Below are 19,272 nucleotides of genomic sequence, written 5' to 3' on the forward strand. Positions count from 1 at the left end.
AAGACTGACTTGTGCATTTCTCATCTCTGCTTCTCTCTCATCATTTCTTTGTACAAGTATTTGTCTTCGTCTCTTGGCTGGTGTGTGGCAATTAGGATTAAGATCTCTAATCACAGCAACCTTTTAGTTGTATATAAGGTAGTACTTTCTTCAGATGAGGATTAAACTCACAGTCTTTTAAAAATGCAACCAAAACATGAAACTGCTGCTTAATCTTTTTTCTCTTAGCTTTAAGCTCCTTGAGCCAGACTTGCTCCATTTCTCCACGCAGCGCGGAGTCCACACTGGCTGCTGGAGAAATTGCCATCGGCAGCTAACTGCACATTTGCGCTGAAGCTGTGTGTCTTTTGTTACTCATAGGTTTGTGGCAACAGTTAGTAGGCCACAGAAAACTGTCTCTTCTTCTCCAGAGTCCAGAAACATCCTCAGATTTATTGCCCCTTGCTACTGGCTTAATCCAAGATGGGCGCGCTTGGCGTGAAGGAGGTTGTGCTGCTGCAGCAGCAGCGATGCTGCGCAGAGGAGCTCACCTGGGAGGCTTCAGCCGTTTTGCAGGAAGGGACCAAAGGAGAGCTCCACTGGGACTGCTTTGGGTTTGCCTCAGTCCGGACTCAGTTTTCAAAAAAAAAGACCAAATCTCTCAAAAAAAGTTGGGAAGGAGGGGAGGAATTGCACTTCTCTCTGTCCACACAGTGTGTCACCCTTACTCCATGCCATCGTGCGCTCATATAACATTCCTACGGGATCATAAATGACTTTTAGAGGAGCAAACTTCACTGACTTACTCACAGTCCATAAACTGACACTGTGCAGGTGAAATGGGGATTTTAGTGGTGACATCTTTAGCCTGCAGAAGGATTAAACTAGCAGCTTCTTCTGAAGGAAGAGGCAGCCTTGGGAAATGAGCCATTGAGGTATCCTGCCAGCACCAATGGGTGATGGGGGTGTTGCAAGGCCAAGAGCTGCCTCTTCCTTCCCAGCATTATCCCAGAGCACTAAGGAAAGCAGTTGTCCTTTCAGTCTTTCCTTCAGGATTCATAACCAAGCTTCCTATTTCCACCTGCCGAATGCTGCTTGCTGGAGCCAACAGGCACGAACACCAACGCTGACAGCGGAGCCTCTTTAGAAAGATTTGACCATTGCTTTTTGACCAAAGGCAAAAAGACTTTCTTTCTTTCTCCCGCAGCTCCCCATGGCCTCATCACATGTTTTCAGATCTTCCCCTCAGCTCTCCTGCATCTCATTCAGCCATACCATTTTGTCTTCCTTCATCCACTTTTGCATGATGAAGCCCTTCATGTCCTCCCAGCTCTTTTTGAGTCACACTGGCCTCTCACAGCAACCTTTCTGCTCCCCCTTTGTCACCAGCCTGTGCACCCCCCCACCCCCAGCTCCGCTACTGCTTTCCTGCTTCAGCATGGCCCTGATCTGTCTTCACACCCTGTCCTACCCCGTCAGCCTTTCTCATGGTGTTACCAGTAGTGCTGTACTTTCACCCTCCTTGCTTGTTTCAACAGTTATGCCACATGTCCATGCCTAGCTACTGTGCTGTCCCAGACACCGCGTGTCCCCGCACAGTGCCACTATTGCTCTGCGCTCCTTGGTTTCATCACAAGCAAGCTTAAAGCCATTGCGCTATTCTGTGTTTGACATGTACTGCAACACCCTGCTCCAGGGAGTAGCAGGTTTGACCCAGGGCAAACTGGAGGGCATGTGCTTCTTTTTTGGTAATAATATCACTCCTACTTTCCTTGATGAAGTAGTGATGATAGTTCGTGTGGAAAGAGGCGAGGTGCAGGGTTTGAAAATTGCAACGTGTCTCCTTTCCAAGGAGACATGTAATTGTATTGGAGGTGTACCTGTGGGGGTACGATTCAGCACATCTTTCTATTCCCCAGCTACGTTGGCTTTATCACTCCATTTCAGCAGTTTTTTGTTACTCTATTAGAGGTACATTGCAGTGGTCTCAGAAAACCCATCACTTTTCGTGGGACTATTTCAGGAGTAAGGGACTATTCAAAATGCATAAAGGTAACAGAATCTGGCAGATGGAAACTGATACAGACATGTAACAAAGAGCGTTTCAGAAGGTACTTTCTGCCAATTTTATGCACTCTATTAAAATTTAATAGGCATGAAACCACCAAGGTTCTGTAGAAATCTAACACTGTTTTATAGAAATTGCTTAAAAATATATAAGCTGCATCTTCTGTTAGTGTATATTGGCAAAATCAGTAGAGCTATGCTGCTATACACTGTCTTTCCGTGCCACATAATTGAGTAACAAATGAGTTGTCTGCCATAGATTGTTGGAGTATGGTCACAAATTGTAGACTGAAATTATTAGCCTGTGCTAAAGCATATAGCATTCTTCTAGAAGAGTTTTTCTTTTAGTCCTGTGAACATCAAAATAATGCTACAGCTTGATGGCTGGATAATAGCATCCTTCAAATCCCTTCTCCTAGCCCCGGAAACCGGAGTTGAAGTAATGTCATGACATTCTTACAGCTCTGATATTAACTCAATTCTGTGTGATTTGACTGTTCTTTGTCCTCTTCCTTGAGTCAAGAAAGCAATGTCCCTGAATGACAAGGAAAATGTTCCAGGGTCAGCCGCTAATTCTTGCTTTTTGCCATCCTGTTTGGCAGTAGCTTATTGCAAGTGTTGGCCTGGACAGCAATAGAGATTTTGCAATGGTTTGCAATGTTATGGTGATAAAGAATTATTTACTGCTTCAATCTCATAGCAATGTTGATGTCACTCCTCCACCCCCTCCAAACAAAAAGCAAGACAGGGAAAATGGTCTAGAAAAGGAGAGAAAGCATGGATTTCATTTTAATAGGGAGTGTCCACTGAACGCTTCCCTTCTCCTGTGTGAGTATCTTGGCTTCCTCCTTTCCATGGGCCACATCCCTCTAGCAGCTATGGTAGTTGCTGACACTGAGAAGTCATGTTATTCAGTTACAGTCCTAGCTTCTTTTAATGCAATTTAGCAGCTGGAAATCAGGAGGAGAGCCAACAGCATGGGAGCAGCCAGCTCCCTGTGTGCCTCCAGCAGCCGGCCTGCACACCATAGCGTGGGGCTGCTGCCATGGCTGCGAAGACTATGCTGCTCTGAGCGGAAAGGCAGCAAATCTTTTCTTTGGCCTCTGACATTCCTTCTGCTTTTTGCAGAGGAGGGGGAAGAGAGGCAGGTTTAAGACCTGCAGGATGCTTGCCTGCAGATGCTTGCAGAGAGGCAGTGAATATCTAAGGATGCTAGTAAGAAATAAGACTCAGTTGGGAAGAGCACGAAGGAATAGGTGAGGGAGAAGTAGCTTCCTGTAATGTTCTTCATTTAGCCCAAAAACATTTAAGAACATAAGACCATCCATAGTATATCATATTAAAGATTCATCTACTCCATCATCCTGTCTGACAGTGGCTCAAATTGGAGGCATTTAAGAAGGCAGCAAGGAAATAGTCTTTTCCAAGATTAGTTTCCCAGCCTGCAGCCGTCTGGGCACGTGCTGACTGAGAGGTGGCGTCTTTTTGCTTAATAACTCTTGGTGTCTTTGTTTGCTGTGACCTTAACCACTCTCTTCTTGAGGGCATGTATGCTTTTAATATCCACAGCAAGGTTTTCCATAGCCTGTCTGCAAGGTGCATGCAGAAACATCTCCTTTGGCTTCTTTTTAGCATGCCACTTGCTAGTTTAATTTACGGCTCCCCAGGTTTCTCAGTGCAGCTCTTGTTGCCTCTTCACCCTCCCTGTGCCACTCCCATGATTTTGTAGACCTACATCATTCCCTCCCTCCCTCAGTTACCTATTTTTCAGACTGGAAACTCCCAGTTTGCTTAGCCAGTCCTGGCATTGAAGCTGGTCTGTATCACCTTAATTTTTTTTAACCTTTTCCAGTGGAGATCAGTCTCTAACTTGATGCTAATAAAAGAAGCAATAACTTCCGCTGCACCTATGGAACAAAAAGCCCCAAGGAGTGATGGAGCAGGCCAAGTCTGCAGAAATGGGAGTCAGTTGAGGTGGGGAAGGTTTTGGCCCCCACAAACCCGTGATACGTTCTAGGAGAACTGTAGAGAGTTTCCTGTCAGCCAAGAAAAGAGAGAAGCAAAGCAGAAAGCACTCTTGAAACTATTTGAGAAATGCATGGAGCCTTTCTGAGACAAATTTCCCAAGTGTCCGAGTCTGTTTATTTCTGTGCTTAGTTCAGGTTTTGTTTTCACCCATGCTCACACTTTGTGCTGGGTTCTCACCAGAACGCTTTAAGAAGCCGCCTGTGCATGACACCCCCAAACGAAGACCATAAACCCCTCATTCAGAAACACCATCTCCCCTAGCCACAGCCCTGCAGAATTTCATTCTCTCTTTCCTTTCCCTTCTTATGACTGACCTGTGTAACTTTCCCCCAAACGGCAGTGATTTTAGGGTCCCTCCATGCTCAGAAGCTCAACCTGAGGTGCCTTAGAGGGGAATTAGTCATAAAGAAGATGTTTCTCTCTTTCTCATTCTTTTAAAAATCTCAAGATGAGCATGTAAATTCACACAGGTAAATCCTGGCCACAGACTGGGATGAGCCCACAATCTTGATACAGAAATCACGACAGACATCTAATAGTTCACTCTGATTTATCCTGGACTGAACACTGTTACCAAGGGCTACCTTGCCCTCTATTCTTGCATGATATGATAGTTAAAAGCAATGCTACAGATGATTTGATCATTTCTCTTTTCAGCTGCCTGTGGTCTGTTGCCACATGTTGTCTCTGATGTGACAGAGGCCCTGAGAGCCATTATATGGGAAACTCCAGGGAAAATGGGAACGCTGCTTATTTTTCTTGGCGTACGAATGATTGTTCTGGCCAAACTGAGTCCAATTTTGTGTGTGTTTATGTCACACTTTATTATTTGCATGGCTAGTCCTGGTATGGGTTTCAGGGGCTGGTGGTTTTGTAATTTGTACAACCCTTGGTCTGTCTGCCGTTGCTGTCCTCCGCTGTAGTTGTGGCAGTTTCCTTTTTTATTACCGCTTCCTCCTGAGGGAGCAGTAATTTATGGTTAGAGGTTAACCTCATTTGCTGAAGCATCCAACTTCTATGCCAATAGATCTATAAAAATGGAGAATGGGGACGAGGAGATGGGAAATAAATAAAATACATATTCTTCAAATGACATACACAGCTATTCTTGTTGAGACACAGAAACAAAGGAATTTCTGTAATGGCTGAGATCAATATAAAATCCAGTGTTCTGCCTTTGTCGGTATACTGTAGCAATACTTTGGAGGAAAAGGACAACTCCATTAAGTAAAAATTGTGGAGCCATCTGCCTGTAATGGGCTTTGCTCTCTGAGCCAATTTGCTTCCTGAGCCAAATGCTAATTGGTGGACACCTTACAGCATAACATTCCCGTATCGCTACAGGTTTTTACGTAGTTCTTTGCAACCATGGGTCCTCCCCTTGTGCATACAGCACTGCTAAGCTCTTGACTTCGATGACATTTTGTGGTAATAAGTTCTGCAGATTAGCCGGGCGTAAAGATGTTTCTTTCCTTTGCATAGCAATGGCAAGTGGCTGCAACTCGAACTTTCACATTGCGCGCTCTACCTACAGCTTTAGAAGGAGCTGGAAAAAATGCATTGCGTGACAGAAGCTGCTGTGAGGCTTCACACCAGCGTGAGGGAAAGGACAGGGTTGGATGCATTTGTACTGAGACCTCGAGTATCCTAGATTTGTCTGGGCAACTCACACTAGTGTGTGAGAGCTGAAGTTCAGGGGTTAGTGACTCTGGCAACTACAGTGTGTTTCCCTTAAAGTCCAAGCTCTTGGAATTAAGTGGATGTGCCAGATGCTGATGCCAGGGTTTGGGTTTTTTTTAAGGTAGATTCTAGCCTTTGTATGTGTGTGTGTGTCTGTATGTCTGTGTGGGACTACGGAGCAGAAGGCAAGCAAGGAGATCTGGGGAATGTGATTCCTTTTCCTTCAAAAACATATGAGAACTTTATCACTGACGTGGAAGAAGGAGAAGGAATAAACACTTAATTCTTCAAGCTGTGATAGCAGCCACAGACTTTCTGGCCTTCCTTACAATGAGATTTTGGTCTGTTGTACACAATACTCTGTCTCCTATTTGCAAGGGAGACGGCTTCAAAGTATGCCCTCTCTGCAGTGTCTTTATTACTAAAGGTGGACAGAGAGACCCGCTAGTTCTGTACCAGCCATAGGATTGGTCCTGCAAAACTACAGCACATCTCTCGAGGCCACAGGGTAGTACTTTATCTATTTAGTATTTAGTATGTAGTATTTTTATATATTTCTATATTATGTTTCTATTATATTTGTATAGTATTTCTTTTTTTTCTGTTTGTATGTAGACATGGAACATGTCTGTAATGCTCACTCAGTGCACACATGACTTCCGAGGCCTATATTGAGCAAAAAATAAGACAGGATTCATTTCCACTTCTGTGTTCCATCCTCCCCTTCCTCCCCCACAATTTTTTTTCGTGACATTCCACATTAATCATAAACATGCAGTGTTGGTGATCAAGCAATTATCCAAGTTATCATCAAGCTCAGTTGCTGATTCTAGGGCAGGGTCTGCAGTTTGATTGACAGCTGTCAGGAATGGTCTGTTCTTAGAGATCACTCATCTCGCCCACCAACCCGCTCTGCTGTTTGACCACACATTGAGATCTGTTTTCTGCCGTCCATCTGGCATTGTCCTCTCAGCTAATGTCTTCTGGTCTTTTCCCCAGTAGCCACCAAGAGCAAATGATCACTGTCCCTGTTGTCGCTTGTTGATTAGTGGATCTGTTCCTGGAATTAATGATGACTCAGATGCACTAAACTATTAGAAGGCTGTTCAGGCAGTGTGAGCAGAGCAGTAATAATCCAGCTCCTTCGCAGAACTGCGGGACTTGTATTTCTCACTGAACCGCCTTCCATGTTCCCATGGGGTGGGGGTTAATAGGACGAGCTCTCTGGTTCACAGTCGTGGGTGGGCATCCTGTGTGTCTCAGCCGGCCTCAGGCTTCAGCTCCCCTGGGTGTAATGAAGCTACTTCTGTTTCCTTGGTAGAGCTTTGTCCTGATTTTGGCTTCAGCATAGAAGATTCTGTTAGTGCTTACTGGGCGGAGCAGCTTATCAACCTTGGCTGATAGCCGGCTAGCTCTGCAATGTATAAATCAGTCGATATGTTCCTAATTTGGTCCCCCAGAAATGGGCTGAATGTGATGAGGCAGTAATTTTAGGTTGCAGGAGTCATCTTTGGCTAAGATGAGTTGGCAGCTTCCCTGAGACTGAAAGAAAATATTCTAAATACAATAAAGAGCACTATAAAGCCTAGCTTTAAATAAATATTAGGCTTTGACACTAACTGGAAGAAGCCAAATTTCCAGCTGCTGATAGGATGCCCAGCTCCCAGGAACATAATCTGAGATTCTTGGCTCACTTTGTCTCAACAATTTAATAATCATTTAGGCTGAAAAAGCCCCAAAGTGTTGTCCATCAAAGTGATCTTGAACATAAGTGAAAATTGTCCAGGGAACTCCTCTCATTAGCTACAGCCTGACACGGGGACTGTTACTTGCTGCAGAATCTGCAAATACCCTCATCCAAGCACCTTAGCTATTCTCCATCCTGCTCCAAACATGGCCCTGCCCTGTCTCAAACAGGCTAACCAGAACTTGTAATGGAGAGGTAACACCAGACCATGAACCCCAGTCCTGTGCAAAATTCCCATGAAAAACGTATTTTGAGGTTACTCATCCCTGTGGTTATTTTTTGGCAGGTCCTGTTTGGTAAAGTGCCCTGTGTTCCTTGTCTACTGATGGGAACAGGGTGGGGATCGCTGTTGCACTGAGTGATTATAAATATAGGCTGCATCCTTTCAGGAACAGATAAAGCAACTCCCCTGGTTTGAACCAAGTGACTCCAGCTCAACTTTCAGAGCACCCAAAGTGCGTGATCCACAGTCTGCAAGATTCCCTGGTGGCAGACAGAACATCCTGGAAAAATAAAACAAAGCCTAAACAAAACAGCCTCCTGTGAGCTAAATACAGGAATACACAGGAAAAGCTTTTAATCTTGGATAGACAGTCATAATTGTCCTGTCATCCTCTCCCCTAAAGAAAAAAGAGAATCCTATAAAACATGTTTTACTACCCAAGACATTGTCTGATAAATGAGAATGGGAGAGGGGAAGTGGGAGAGGAGGGAGCACCTTGTGAAAGAATGAAGTCCTAGGCTCGGATCTAGGACATTAATACAAAACGCACCTCATGCTCACAGAATAAATAGGCACAATTTCTCCAGGAAAGATGTAGATGAGCAGCATCAATGCTGCATTTAATTTTCTTTCCTCTGTTCTGGACAGTTGTTTTCCTGGGGATCAGTGAATACTTTAACTGCTAGAAATCCCACCTCTGGCAGGAGAACAATGAACAGTATTAAAAATGTAAATCCCACTGAACTAAATGCACCTGGAAACACCAGTTCAGCTCTATAGAGGCCAGAGGGTGAAGAGTTGGGGCCCGGGTCCATGTGGAAGTTGTGCTCAGGCTACAGGTTCTCTCTGGGGCTTTCAGAGGAGGAGGTTTGGTCCTTTTGCTTCTCCATTCAGACCCCATGCCGAGCAGAACTTGGCCAACTCTGAGCCCTGAGGAGAGGTATCCAGGATCCCGCTGTGTTCAATCATATGTCCCAAATTTTTGTGTCATCCTCACGCCCCCAGGCTTGTCTTGAGTCTCCTTCTCTTGGCCACTTGGTTCAAGTCAGCCTACGAAAATAAGTAAAAATCTCTTTATCCTGAATCCATCCCTGCTTAAGAAACAAGCAGGGTATTTAGTGGGGAGTGTGGAGAGATTGTGCAGAGAGGGGAGCAGTGAGAAGACAGACTCCAATAAAAGTTATCATATTACTCTGCTTTGTTACAAAAGAGCGTGAGTGTACTAATGACGGGAGCCCCACACCACATACTGGGAGAGACCCCCAGGAAAAGTCAGGGCTGTTGTAGGAATATGTGCAAGGACACATCCTAAACCTGCTGCCTTGCGTGAGGGAGCCTTCGCGGCAGCTGACCCGACCCGCCGTGCCGTGTCTGCGGAACTGAAACAGCGGGTCAGTGGTTGAGTTTGCCGAGCAGGTTGGTTCGTGCCAGATGCAAGGTGTGGTACCAGGGCGGTCAGGGTTGAATATTAGGTGTATTTGAAGAGTCAACAAAAAAAGTCCTGTAAACTTTCCTCTGGTTAGCATTCCACTCCATGCTGATGGTATGTGTTGGACTCTGAGCTACAAGTCTGACCCATGTGTCAGAACTGTAGTTCCCATGTGCAATAACAACAAAATCCCCGCTGATGTCTACAGGAACAAACTCCATATCTTAGGATTGGCTTTTTCGCCCTATGAAATGCTTCCAGAGCAGCTTCACCAAGTCTCTGTGCATTACATTTCTTCTCAGGGCTTGCTGTAAATATCTGTGTGGCCTCTGATCCTGAATTTCAGGGTCTTTATTTGAACACACAAGATTTCATTTCATTCTCAGGTTAAAATCTGGCTCTTGGGGTTGCTTCTCTCAGCTTCCTCCAGTTACAAATTCCTACCAGCTCTTCCAAGGGTGTTTCGTGCACGCAAGGCAATGATCTGGTGTTACACCCAGACCCTGATCTTAGTAGCACTCACGCATCCCTAAATTAATTTCTAGCGGCAACAGTAATGCCTCATTCTGAGATAAATGGAGGCAGATGTGGCTGACCCTGCAGGAGAGCATTAGGTGCCCCTTTTCTCAGCATGGCTGGGGTGCCTGCATGACGGAGCAGCCGATCCACCCTGTAAAGGAAATGCATGTGAACTCTGCTCTGACGTCCAAAAGCGGAATTACATCCTCTGTGCCTCGAGACTGCTTTTTCGCCACCACCCTTCCCTCTCGAAGTATTAATAGCTTTATGGTGAAATAGTTTCAGTTGTAACAGGAGGAGGAAAAAGAAAAGGTAGAGGAAGGACTTGAGCCAGATCCTCACCTGATGTAGCCTTCATAAAAGGAACCAAACCTACATGTATCCCACTGTGTGTGTGTCTGTTTATCACTAAGGCAAAAGCTGTTATCACGGTGTTAAAACTTCTACAAGCAAAGAGACAGGCAACTGCTTTTTTGTCAGCTCGATTGCTTCTTCATCCTAAATATGTGTAGCATGTTCAGGACAGTTCTCGCATCTGAATCTGAAGGCAGAGCGTTAACCTTTCTTTTCCTTGATTTCATATTTTACCTCTTCTTATGTGTTACATAGCAGTGTGGCAGGAACAACACATTGTCCTTTTGTAATGCCTTTTATTTAATGACTTCAAAATGCTTTGAAACCGTTCGACATTTGAAATATGAACTAGGTCAGTTCTGCCTTCCTTATTTTAGAGATGAGGACAAACGGGTAGAGAGGTTAAATGATTTGCCCTGCAAAAAGGAAATGTATGTATAGTGCAATTCAGAAGAGTACCTAAAACTTTTGGCTCTGTTACCTCTGTACTTACCACAGGAATGAATTTCCTCCTTCTATGAAAATTACTTCCTCTGTGATCATTGACAGTGAGGCTGCCAGCCAGAAAATTATAATTAAAGAGACCCCAAAGAAGATCAGCAGCCCAAAGCTGAGCTTTCTCTCTACAACAAACTGGAAGGATGATTTAGAGGGAGCTTTTAGAAGAGAATGGGACTGGCTCATGTCTGTTCAGCTGATGGGTAAAGTAACTGTAAAAAGTGTCAGGGCCTCCCAAACCGGCCTTGCACCTGCTGCCAATGGCCCAGCCCAGCACCCTGCGAACGTGGGGCAGAACTGGAGCAAGAAATCAAATTGCAGGGTATTTGCCCAATCACATGCTTCTAGGCAACTGCAGAGCACCAGTGAATAAACCTGGCTAGCCAACAGATGTAATAAGGATTTCTTCTCTCCATTTCTGTTTGCTTTCATTGCTAATCAAACCCTGAATGTGGAATTCACTGGGAAGTACATTGCTCTTGATGATCTCGTTTATTGTAGGGCCTCATGATAATTCGGGTTTTTCTGGTAGTGACAGTTTTTGCAGAGATGAGGTTGCATGAGAGTCTCAGTTTTCATTTAATGGTAAAATGAAGTTTCCAGCATCATAGTTGCAGAGAAAAGCCTAGGTGACAGCTCAAAGAATACACAAGCTTGAAATGTTGCATGCCAGGCCATCTACATCAAATCACCCTGAAACAAAATTAACATGGATTTCAGTGTGTTGTTTTATCACCTTGCAGAGGAATTGCAGGCTTATAAAGCAGCAGCTGTTCTGAAGCATTTTAAGTATGTCAGATTTATTCCCAATTTATGTGACAATACAGTGACAGTAGGTCAAATGAAACTGAATAGCATTTCAATAAAGGCTCAACAAAGTATCTCAGGAAGCTTAAAAAAAGAAAACCAAATGCATGATTGTGCTACACCATCTTAGAATTACAAAAAGAATAATCTGCATTTATACTCGCCTCCTATCCAAGGATGATGCAGTCCCACGCAAACTCTAATGCACTTTGCAACCCCTATTTTCAGTTGCAAAGTACCTGAGGATTTCCTGAGTGGAAAAGTTGCTTACTAAAAACAACTCCATGGCAGTTCCTTCAGTGACCTTCACCTTTGGCTTGAAATCTGCCTGTATTTGACCTTCACCTTTGGCTTGAAATCTGCCTGTATTTACTTCCAGTTGTGTCTGTATCACGTTTGCTTTTAATAATCAGGTTTTGACTTATGAAGGAAAGTTTTTCAATCTTGTGATTCCTGTGGGACCATCTCAGTGCTCCTGCGATCAGCATGAAGTGCTTTTGACTTCAATATAAAATGTGCCATATAGGCCTTTGAGGAGAGTCCTCTGGCAGCTAAAGCGCTCTTAGACTGAAGATGAGCAAATTCACCCTCCAAATATACTGATTCTGTTTCTGCAGTTTTCCTCCTTGCATATGTAAACACTGCCGAAGTACCTAGTCTGATGACATGATCTTGTCAAGCGAGTTGTGTAAAGCGAGGGATACAAGAGCAGGAGCAGTTGTTTTAGTCAGGACTGCTGGTCCTGGGGACCCCGAAGTTTCCCTAGATAGTAGCCAAGCTTCATCTTGTTACCAGATGTGACCTACAGCGAGGGGATGTCCCCTGCTCTGATTGTGTCTGCGCATCCTGATGCAGCCCAGCTGGGCTATGTGCACCTAGCGCTCCTCAAAGTGGTACCACGGTTCGTTTTGGTAGGACACATCCATGTCATTAGCTTTGTTCTGTAGCACGGCACAAAAACCTCGACAGATCTGATTCAAGGCTGTTGTCTGAATTTTAAAGTATAGCCCCTAGATGAACGAAAACCTGATTTCATTATCCTAACAACTTTTCCTTCCTTCTTGGTGGATCCTTGGAGAGGAAGGGAGAAGACGAGATCTCCAAAGACACGACAGGATTTCCAGCAGGAAGGGCAGCATGTTCTTATCTAAGACACTTACTGGAAGGGGAAGGATGGGAAATGTTGATTCATCAGTAACTGTTGTTGAACAAATATTTTTAAAATGGCTACATTTGCGTGTTGTTTATAAATAATCGTATTTTTAAATGCCATGTCAAGAGTAAGATTATGCTGGGAATCACTGATGTGATCCTGGACAATCTGGCAACTTTGTGTGAAAACCAGCACCCTTTTTTTAGTTATCTACAGAAATAAAGAGGGTGTGGGAGTCCCTGGAGCCAAATGGATGGGGGACCAAGGAGTTATTTAGAGAAACAGACTGGAACATTCGTGCTTGAACAGGGACCATGAGGTGTACAGGGGCTAGAAGAGCCAGCATGACCAGTGCAAAGCAATGACAGCCCCTTCTCATTCACTTGAAATATGGCAGGAGCTGATAGCAACTGCAGGAATGATCTTTTTAGACAGAAATTGATTTTCACAAGATTGCCAGTAGAGGAAAAGAGTGCATTGGCATTAGCAGAGCACATACAAAATCCGGTGTTTGCTTCCACCCCTCCAAATAGACAAAACATCAAGAATTTTGACAGCGAAGGACCTGACCCTCTGAAGAGTAATTTTCAGTGGACCTGCAGATTCTCTTCCTGCAGGCTGAAGGACAAAAATAAGTATTCTTTCCCATGTGACGGTTACTGCAGTCTACCTGCCATTTTGGCCCGTGAGCACAGCACGTCTGAGCTGGCTGGGCTTGGACAGTGGGGAGGTAAGTGCCTGGCCAGCAGCTAGAGATGAATGCATTTCTCTCTGTGTTCAGTCTCTAAATGTCCCCTGCACTGTTCTGTAACTTTATTTTGTGCCAGACGTAAAAAAGGAGATAATGATTATTTAAGGGCAATAACAATGTTTATTTAAAACTATTGCATCTAAAACAGCAGCAAAAAATAGATTATACCTTTATATTCCAATATGGACAATAATATGGTTGAATTAGCTCGATATGTGTCAACAGGACATAGCTCGTTGCATCTTCCCCTTCTTTTCCTGTTACCAGGCACACCAGTGATGGCAGAGGAGGACACTTTGCCTTTGGTCCTTGAGGCAAGTCCTTACGTAGCGTTGCTTTTAAGCTGTTGATGATTTACATATCAAAAGCAACCAGATTTCAGGAGTCAAGCAGGGCTTGTCAGATGATTTAGGACCCTGAGAGTATCCTTAGTATTGAGAGACTGAATGCAAAATAATCATTCACTTTGGGGGAGGTGGAAGGCAAAGGGGAATAAGACAGAGCCCGAAATGATGTATTTCCCTGTTGACACGTGCATCTGAGAGTGTCCTGAAATGTCAAAAACATAAAAAATTGTCCCAAAAGCTTTTAAAATGATGGCAAGTATTACAGCCAAGCATCCTGTGATGCCTGAGCACCAGATAAGCAATGAGCGGAGCTAGGCGGGATGCAGCCAGCACCACGGCAGGTGGTGTCTGTCCCACGGAGACAGAGGGGCTTTACGGTGTGGGACTGATCATTGAATCACAGCGTAATTTAGGCTGGAAGGGAGCTCAGGCCTGGAGGTCATCTGGTTTAACCACCACTCAGGGCCAAGCCAGCTCCATCTGAAATGTAATCATTTCTCTTACAGGAAATTTGATGAGTCCTCTTCCGGCAACTAGCCGAAATCTGTTCCGCTGCACATCACCGGAGCGCTATGTGGTTGAGGTTGGTTTGTTTTTTTGTTTTACAATATTTTCTCCCTCCTTTTTGTAAACAAACAAGAAATACTTCCTGGTTCAAAATGTGGAGGTAGATGGGGGGAGAGGAGCATGGGGAAGAGGAGGAAACCAGGAGCATGGAGAGCAGGAAATGTTCTCCCCATCTGTGGAGAGAAGAGAGAGAAGGTGGGGAGGCCACCAACATACAAGTTATTAATGGGACTGAGGATGTGTTATTTTACTTGCAATAACCGATGAAACCAGCTAATAAAGGAAAATAATAATTTTTAAGGCAGATGAAAGATAGTCAAGGAAACCCAGTATCTTCCCTTCTCTACTGTCTAGCCTCAGGAAAAACACATTCTCTGATACTGATGCCATCATGATAAAATCAAATTTTAAAAATATCTATACCTGTGCTGCTAGTAGTGCTAGATTATTAAAATGATGAGAACTGTTCCCATTTGTCTGGCAATTTCCATCACTGTGCCACCATTAACTAGTGCATCCCTGTCCGTCACCAGGAAGAAACATCCAGGGACAGCCTTGTCTGAGTGAGTTGCGTGCTTAAGGACCATGGGTTTCATTTAACAGATGAGGAAATGATTTGAAGCGCCATCAGAGATGGGAATAAAGAGCAATGTCTGCGCTGCTTTTGGAGGGGAGACCTGAATCTGTGCTGAGGTTCAGCTCCTGTTGTGAGAGAAGAGAGGTAGGGGTAGAAGCAGGAGCCTGGTGTGAGCCTCCTCCAGCTTTGGTGTCCCTCACTGCTCCTCTTCACAGCAGCGGTATGGGCTCCATCCCAGATAGACCTGGCCTTACATGCTGGGGAATATGATGGTGGCTACAGCTGGCTAAGCTACGGCCAAGAGCTGCCAGCAAAACTTTCCATCCCCTCGTGCACAGGTTCCGGGTATGAATTTAAGATCTAGCTCATCTTTGTTTCATCAACCAACATTTTCCCTGTTTCTTCATGGCTGGTGAAAGTAACTAGGCAGGGGTGGTTGTTAGTCTTGGTGCCTTTGTTAGTCTTGGTGCCTTTGTTAGTCTCAGTGCCTTTGTTAGTCTTGTGCCTTACACTCAATTTTGGCTTGTTAGGGAAAGTGCCCCTTTGGGTGGCTGACGGACCCAAAATCGCCTCTGGATTGACTTAGAGAAGGAGAGTGAGGCAGTGCGATCCCAAGCGGCATGGTGTGGGAACTGACATCAGGTCACATTTTATGAGAAATATTTACGTGTCCGGGTCTGATAAAGCTTCATTGTGAAGCTGCCAGTTTCCTTCCAAGGGCTGCAAGGACGGCTGCATCACGGCTCTGAAGGAAACGAGGACGGGGTGGAGGCTCGCCCAAAAACCACGTGAAATATTTTGCAGACGAACTACGGAGAATCTGGAGGGAAGCAGGGGCAGGGCAGGGCGGGAAGGGGAGTCTGCTGCACGCAGACGGCAGGCTACAGTCTTGGCTGACACTACGGGGTGTTTAGCATTCCTAGGGAAGGGTAAATGCAGAGATAACTGGGCAGGGATGTGGGTGTATAGCACTTAGCTCTAAAAGGCCAAGTTTCCTGTGGCCTTTAACACTCCTGCTATGCAGTTCTTGAGCTCTTAAACAGGAACAGAAAGGTCATCGCCGCTTTCCCCCTGACTTAGGACTGCTCTTTGATGCTTTGCTGCCTGGGGCTGCCCTAACTCACCCCGTGCCTGTGGTGAGCTGCTGGGGTCTGGCAGCGCCATCTTCCGAAAGAGCACCTCCTCTCTCAGCCAGAGCAGCCAAAAGAAGCTGAAGGGCAGGGTGTGTTCCCCTTATCCCGTGGAAATCCTGAGGGTTACAGGAGTTGCAACGTGGTCGTGTTTCCACTGATAATGCACTTAGGTAGAACCAGAGGCTTCAATGCAGTTTTGTGCTTTTTCATCACATTTATTAATGATTTTCTTCTGATGGAAGAGTAGGGTGAATTTCCACCCAGATGATGATGACAATAATGTGGGAACTTGGAGTAAGACAGCAATAATAAGTAATTATAAGTAATAATCAATTAGTTACGCTTAGCTCTCTAGACATAGTGCTTTTCATTCCAAGTGATTCCCATGCACTTGCACACGCTGGCCGAGATTGCCCCCATTAATTTGCTGCAGAAGCTGGGGCTGTAGCACTGCCAGGCAGTAGCAGAATTGATCACTTCACTGTACTTGCATCTTGGTCTTACACAGATATTCTGTGCTATGGAGGACACAGATCATTAGGAAACTGCTTTTAGCTCATCTTTTACTCCTCAGCATCTGCCCTGCTTTCTCCTAACTGATGTTGGTAATTGATAGTCCATCATGTTGCCTCAAAAGAGGACCAGACAGTAGGACATGGCGCATGGAAAGCACAGCCTGAGTGGCTGCGAGACCCTGCGTGATTTAAGCCTTCTGTGCCTCAGTTTTCCCACCCGTGGGGGTGGAACGCCGTGAAGTAACCCTGGCACGGGAAATGCTGTAGGGAAGCTAAGGTTTGCTGAGCACCAACTAAAAATGTGTTCACCCACCAGCGGGACGCAGCACTCTGGAGTGGAGTTGAGCAGGTGGTGAACAAATCCCAGCACCTTCCTGTGCCGTGTGGTTCCTTGAACCATCTGGTCCCGCCTGCGAACCAAGCCCTGCTCGAGAGGAGCAAATCAGACTAGAAATAATTGCTCTCTCTGAGTGAGTAATGTGGGATCGCCGGCCTGTCCCCTAGCGTTTCATGTTAATGATCTCTCCTGAGGAGCCGAGAGGAGAGGGGGAAGAAAAATTGCAGTGCAAAAATGAGTTGCTGGAGGCAGGTCCCTGGCATTCTTCTTTGGTTAAGTATTCCAACTTAAATAAACAGATGTAAAAAATGAGATAAATCGAGAAAATGTTTTTTCTCCATTCTTTTTTTTTAAATTTTAGATACTTATAGCATTAATCAAATCAGGCTTGATCATAAGCCATGTGGCACTGAATGAATGACACAGAAATGATATTCCCAGTAATTCCAGGTGGGCAGTTTACAGTGAGCATTTTAAATTTAATAGGGATTTTACTGGGGAATGCATATATATATATATATATATATATATAAAAAAAAAGAGAGATCAACCACAGGACCACTAGTCCCACCAGTGGCACAAGTAGACACTGTGTTTTTCCAGGGTTCATGGAAATGCAAGCCTGACTTGGAGGCTTTGAAGCCAGGTTGATACCAGTTAATATGGGAGCAACAGTTTCCCATCCTTCAATAACTTGGGGTGTTGTTCAGAAGTGTGACACCCCATACAGACACTCAGTGTGCATCTGATTTGGGTACCAGTCCTTTGGCATATACACCCCAAAGATAAATACATTTTCATGGTATCCATGGACACTGGCAAAAAAGATAAACCATTTTTTTCTCTGCACTCAATGATTTTTGCAGGGCAGAAATGTTTCAGGTGCTGTTGCTTGATTGAAAAAAAATGAAGTAAACCAGAAGCTGAGAAACTTTAGGACTGATTTCTGACCACAGTTACAAGAGGCTTAGTGGGATGAACTTTCAGTGTTCCAATAAGATAAAGTGGAATAGAAAATTGATGTGATAAAAGAAGAGATTGGTGAAATAGACATTTTTGATGTGCCACCCTGAAATATACTGTATTTCATTAAATTATTCCTTCAGTTGAAGGAATAACATTTAAGTGCAGTTAAGATTAGGAATTTGAAAGACTTCAAGAGAGCTTCATTTCTCAGAGAGCACATTCAGGGACACTCTGACATTTAATTTCTTAGCTAAATGTAAAGTGACGCTAGAAAATGGGACACAATTAACATTTACTTAAAACTTGGATATAGTTTTGCATCGGTTCAAACAATGCAATCAGAGTTGAGTGAATAATTTGCTCAGTGACTTTGCCTCTTTATTTCTGCTTACAAATGTTTTGTGAACAGCTTGCAGTTTTCTCAAATACACCCATTCTTTTCTGGGAGGTCCTAGTTATTAATCAGATAAGTTTTATGAGTAATTCTCAGTCTTTCCTTGCTCGGTTCTATATTTAGATTTTCTGCTGCGGTGGCTAATATTGAGTGGAGGAGGCTTAGGTCACCCATTACTATTTCTATTCTCTGACTGAGTGCAAATACATGCGGTTCTGAGCACCAGACTTAACTTCAAATGTCCTCTAATTTCTGTTAATATACTCATCCTCTCCAACACTGGTCAGAAATGAATTTAAAAGGAAAGTGTACAAATATTAATTGACCTCAGCACCATTTTGAGCTGCTGTGGCAGATATTTGATGTACTACTTTCTCAGTTCTAATTTTAAAAACACCGAATACAAACATCTGAAGCAACATTTAGTAGAGGTGGTTGGAAACTGCCTCTCAGCCTAGAACTTTTCTTTGCCATTGCCCTCTCTAGAGAGCAAGCTTAGATGACCAGCCTAGATTGAAAACCTCATTTTTAGATATCCAAATCTACATGAAATGAATCCTGTTTGAAGTAAAAAAATACCTCAAAAATTTCAGACAGCATTTTGTTGAAGAAACAACTTCCTATCAGAAAAAAATGTTTTAGCAGACATATTTCAATCACTGGTATCTATTTTTCTATACCTGCAAATGCATGCTGACCCTCTATATTATAGCTGGACTCAAATCTACAATTTTGCTTAGATTTGCTACAATTTCTCCTCTTTCAGCATGGGTCAGACTGATAGGCACAAATATCTGTTTGTATTCTGATGAACCCAAATCAGACCCTCAGTGCATCATTGCCTTTCTGTGGGCTACTGAAGAGTAACGCTGCTGTATCTCCATGCTGCTACCCCCTGCCATTTAAAGCCATTTTTTGCTATAAACTGTTAGGGGATGAACGATGCATCATTTGAAATGGAGACATTACTGCTCAGGAGGTTTCCTGATACTATTCAGGGCTCCATGTGGAATTCCAGATCCATTCACATCGCCAGCTGCTGCACTGGAAATGTCAGGTGCTGCGCACGCTTGCTGTATGTCTCCACAGGGGTTTCTCTGAATATACGCTTTCTGTTACCCAATTTAGATGCTGAACATTGAAGTCTTAAGTGTTTGATTCAAAATTCAACAAATAATGAGCACTAAGGGTACAGTTCTAC

At 44.2% G+C, this 19,272-nt stretch overlaps 1 long non-coding RNA gene across 1 annotated transcript in view; it reads left to right on the forward strand.

Annotated features, from left to right (window-relative positions):
• Window positions 1-19,272, forward strand: part of LOC127019849 (uncharacterized) — a 49,714-nt gene that overhangs the window by 8,895 nt on the left and 21,547 nt on the right. The window contains exon 2 of the long non-coding RNA XR_007766987.1: window positions 14,089-14,165. This is a non-coding gene — a long non-coding RNA (uncharacterized LOC127019849). The remainder of the gene's footprint in view (window positions 1-14,088; window positions 14,166-19,272) is intronic.

This window comes from Gymnogyps californianus, chromosome 9 (assembly GCF_018139145.2).
Source record: "Gymnogyps californianus isolate 813 chromosome 9, ASM1813914v2, whole genome shotgun sequence".
Classification (NCBI taxonomy): domain Eukaryota; kingdom Metazoa; phylum Chordata; class Aves; order Accipitriformes; family Cathartidae; genus Gymnogyps; species Gymnogyps californianus.